Here is a 4,841-nt window from a genome sequence, read left to right on the forward strand (position 1 = left end):
TCCTGCACTAATCTGATAATCCTCACAGATCCTCATCCTGAAATTTGGGGAAAACCCAAATTTCCTTTAATCCAGGTAACTCAGTCTGATGCAATCCTTGCAACAATCTCTTACCGTAACAGCTTCTCCCCAGCGTTTCCAACTTCCTCCCTCTCCCCTTACACTTCCTTTCTATTGGGTGTTGAATGGGGAGAAGGAGGCAGGAGAACAGGCGTGGTGGTCACAGGGGAGGGGGGCCCCTCAGGTCCTCCCCTCAGGCCAGGGCCCTGGGTCCAGCCTCCTCTGGCCTCCATGGCAGTGTCCCTGGCTGCCTGGTGTCTGGCCATCCCTCTTGGAAGGATGGATACCATGGAAACCAGTGACTGGTGAACTTGAGAACTGCTCTCGAAATGTGGTCAGAGCCTGTGATGGGTCCCTCCTCGCTTCCCCTCGAGCTGCAGGTCCCTGTGAGGGTGACCACGCCCCTTCAGCACCCATCCCAGGTGGCCCACCCTGCAAGCTCCCTATCATACATGTCTTTGCCTCTGGAAGAGTCACCCCTAAGGCAAGCTTCCTTGTCATTTTCTCAGCTACCACTTGGTTGCCTCCGTATTTCGGGAAAACTCTGACTTTTTTCAGACTTCAGAAGAACCAGTGGAGGCTGAGGATGCTGCCTCAGACTAACTCTTACCCGAGCCACAGTGCCTCCCACTTGGCTAGGCAGCCTCCCCAAGTTGATGTTGGGGACATCTTATAAATCTCTCTCCTCTCAGATCCCAAACAGGAAGCAGGAAGAGAAAAACACCCTCTTCTGCTTTCCTCTTCCCCACTCACTCTATCTAGCTGCTTTCCCTCCCCACACCTCAGCCCAGAGAGGCTGATAATGAAATGTGTGTTTTGCCACCTGCTCCACTGACCTGTTCCTTACCACCCCACCTGACACAGCAGGACCAGCGCTCAGCTACTTCCGCCTCTCTCACCATGACGTTCCTGTGCTACATCCTCCCCTCCTCCAGGGGGCCTCTTTCTTCCCTCATACTCGAAGGCTGTATTCAAAGAACATGATTCGCCACATCAAGAAGAAAAACATCTTTAAAATTTTCAAAATATTCCCTTCGTTAGATGAGTAAACCAAGATGCAAGTCAAACACTTGATGAGCATTAGAATAAAATAAATGGAGTGGAAGTGACAGAAACTAATCAAAGATTTCTTGAAATAGTTAACACACTGAGGACATAGTAAGCCTTCAGTAATTAAAAACAAATTATTGTAGTTGCAGCGTTATTTGTGGCATCGCTGTGGGTGATTCCACTGTTGACTGTGGCACCTGACGAGATGTCAGATGATGGATAAGCCTGTTCACAACTCAACCAGCGATGGGGGTATGGTTTGGCCGGTGTTGACCCCAGCAGTATTTCTGAACATGAATGTCACTGCCAAAAGTCACAGCACAGCTCCAAAATTTGCGCCAAGTACCAAGTTTTTGTGAACTGTGTGTCTGTAGCCACAGCCATCTTTGTTTCTATGAGCTGCAGCATCTACTCGTGGAAATGCTGCAACTTCCGAAACAGTAATATCTCATTTGTCTTGATCACTGACACGCCATCCAGATTGAGGGAGACCCACAAATGTTAGGGCCATATGAGCCACATCAGCAAACAGCAGAAGCACCCGGGGGGCCAGGGGAACGCAGGTGGCAGCCATCCCCACAGCCATCCCCACCACCTCTGACAAACACCACCCAGGTTACCTGGGCAAAGTCAGTGTGAGGCACTGCCACTTCAAGGGAGCCAGTACTTCTGCCCAACTGTCAACCTCAATAAATTGTGGACCATGGTCAGTGAGCAGACACTGGTGAATGCTGCCAAAAACAACTGGAGATGCCCCCGTCACCGATGTGGCGAGATGGGACCACGAAAATGTTCTGGGACAGAGAAGTCTCCGCAAGTCACCTGTCATCCTCAAGATCAAATTCTTCAGCAGAAGAACCGACAAGAAGATTAAGAGCAGGTGGAGGGTCTGGTGTCCTGGTTTGAAGCCACATGCAGTTCGTTAATTGCTAACAAACGCTTTTAAATAAAAAGTAACAGCACAAAAAGTTGGACGTCATTGAGTGTCATCTATGTCACCTCTTACTCTTGGAAAGGCATCTGCACTTGCACTGCCCTCTTAGCTGCCTGAGCTCCATTGAAGAGAAAAGGGGCTTTTTCTGGTGACTGGTTTCAGGCTGGGTGTGGCCCTTCTGCACAAACTGCTCCCGATCTGCTAGTTCTGGCTCACACGATTCCAGCCCCTTCCTGGCTTCACTCTACTTGTGTGCACAGCGTGTGTGCTTCTTTCCTCCAACCTTCGTTTCCACCTACCGAGTTGGTAAAATGCTCTATCTTCTTCAAAATTAGTCTGACAAGTTCTCTCCCATGATGTATTCCCTGAACCTCCCAAGGAAAATGAGTCATTCCGTTCTCTCCAAAACCTCTACACCCTGTACGCGTTCCCATCAGTGCAGCTAAGACCCTGTATCACATGCATTTATTTACATGATTGCTTCTACTTTCTCAAGGGAGCAAATTATGTCCTATTCAACTCTGTCCATTTAGGCCAACAGTTCTCTATCCAACTTCACACTGAAATCACCTGAGAAGCTTTAAAAACTATGGATGCCCAGGAGAATCCCCAGATGTTCCGGTTTAATTAGTCTGGGGTGTGCCACTGAATTGTACATTTTTTGTTGGATTGTTTTTGAATTCCAAGGATGATTCTAATGCACCGCCAAGGTTAAGAACCACTAGCCCTGGGCCCAGCATAGGGTTCCGTATATATTACTATTTGCTATTTAACCTTTTCATGTACCTTATGTCTAATGTTCTTAATCTTCAGCGGATTTCCCTGCCACTGCTGTTAGGATGAGTCACCAAAATATCACTTCTCCCTGAAAAACGAAACAAACCTTTGAAACAGAAGACTCCACCTATCGGTGCTCTCCTCCGAGCGTGGCTCATAAAAATGCTCAAGAAATAACTCCCTCTGAAGAAGTGAGGCTAGCTGTTGACTTTATTGTTTTTGTAGGAAGCCCACATATATCTTGGGAGATACTCTGTGGCCCAGAAACAAAAGTCTGAAACAACAACAAGTCTGACTGGAGCTCCGCTGATGTGCGAATTCCTCACTCAGAATCTGAAGACTGTTCAAACTGCTTTCTAATAATTACACCGGAGACGAAGGGATGGCAATCAGGAAGGCTGAGTAGGTGTCTGGGGAATATCTCCCAGTCCCTTTCTTCTGTTTTGCCTTGGAGGACATTTCCCACTGTGATGCTCAGATGCAAAGACAGAAAGAGGCTTTTGCATCCGGGAGCTGACGGTATGAGCTGGGAGCCTTTTGGGAGACCTTTGGCATATTCCTGAGGTTACACAGAAGAGAGAGAACCTTGAACAGTTCTTATCCGGAAGACACGTTCCAGAGCCTCTCCCATCATCGCCTCCCTCTGTGGTTTGATCATCTGCAGACAAATGCTCTCCTATTACTGATGGTGACCTCGTTTGCCTCCTGGACCATTACTGAGGAGCCGCACCCCCTTCCTTGTACCTAGCTTGACCTGGAGGCGAGCCAGCCCTCTACAGTGTGCTGATTTACACATATTCTAATATGCAGGCAAGGGCTGTGCTTAATGAAAGCAGACAGATTTTGATTCTTCCCCTTTCTTAGTTTGAAAGCCCTATTAACCTGGGCTAGGCTGACCTTATGAAAGCCACAGGGAGAGGCTGCCTAGGTGAAGCCATCTTTTGCCTGAAAACATCTTCTCTGATGCTGATAGCCCAGCATTCCAAATGCATTTGAGATTTAGGACAGCTAACGCAGCGCCAGGCACCTGTTCCATCCCCACTGGTGATAACACCAACCTTCCGAGGCCAGGGATGAAGTCCAAGAAGCAGGCGGTGTCTGATGCGATTCATCACGTGGCATATCAGAGGTGAGGAAGGAGAGGGGAGGGAAAGGTGGCCCTGCTTAGGCAGCATCCAATGTCAAATCCGAGGTGGAGTGAGTGAGAAGACCGGAGCTGGAAGGAGCCCAAGAGGTGGGCATCAAGCATCCTTATTGAGCACCAAAGGGACAGAGTTGCCATTTTAAAGATGTAAGACTTAAAGAGGCTACGCAGAGCATTCGTAATAATTACAGTCAGCGTATGGCAAGCATTTTCTATGGGCCTGGCACCGATCTAAGAGCTTTACATGCACTGTCCAATTCAACCCTCATAACAATGCTGAGAGGAAAGTACGACTGTGATCACCACCCCTATTTTACAGATGGGGAAATCGAGGCTGAGGAAAGTGGAAAATGTGTCTAGATTCACACAGCCAAGAAATGGTGAAGTTGGAATTTGACTCCAAATATTCTGGCTCTCCAAATGACACAGATGACCATTCTGCTATCCTGCCTCATTAGCAGGGAAATGAATATGCATTCTTTTCTGGAGGGGGTGGGACCTTAGCATCCAAGGGATAGTTTGAAGACTAGGTGCTGAGAGAGACAAAGTAGGGAGCACCAAACATAAGCCCCCCCACATTTGCCTGGGGCACCCTGGTTTCTTGGGCTGGACTCCACTACAAACTCTGACTACAATTCTCTATTTCAGGTATCAGGGCCACAGTCGGCCTGGAGAAGATTCCTGCACACTGGCCTTTCATCTCTGAGAACCGGCAAATGGAAATCATGCTACTCAGTCAACCAGAGGCCAAAGGAAGCCGCGGATTTCAGACTACGGCTTGCCTCCCGAGTGTAGCTCCACTGGCCTACACAGTGATAATCAAGGCAGGATCAGGCAGTCTGGCGTAGGGTCTCTGGATCGCAGCACTATTGACAT

General features: G+C 48.5%; 1 pseudogene; it reads left to right on the forward strand.

The window, feature by feature from the left end:
- The first annotated feature begins 1,504 nt into the window (after positions 1 to 1,504).
- On the forward strand, positions 1,505 to 2,036 carry LOC117019359 (60S ribosomal protein L27a-like; annotated as a pseudogene).
- The last annotated feature ends 2,805 nt before the right edge of the window (positions 2,037 to 4,841 follow it).

Source organism: Rhinolophus ferrumequinum, assembly GCF_004115265.2.
Source record: "Rhinolophus ferrumequinum isolate MPI-CBG mRhiFer1 chromosome 15 unlocalized genomic scaffold, mRhiFer1_v1.p scaffold_54_arrow_ctg1_1, whole genome shotgun sequence".
NCBI lineage: Eukaryota > Metazoa > Chordata > Mammalia > Chiroptera > Rhinolophidae > Rhinolophus > Rhinolophus ferrumequinum.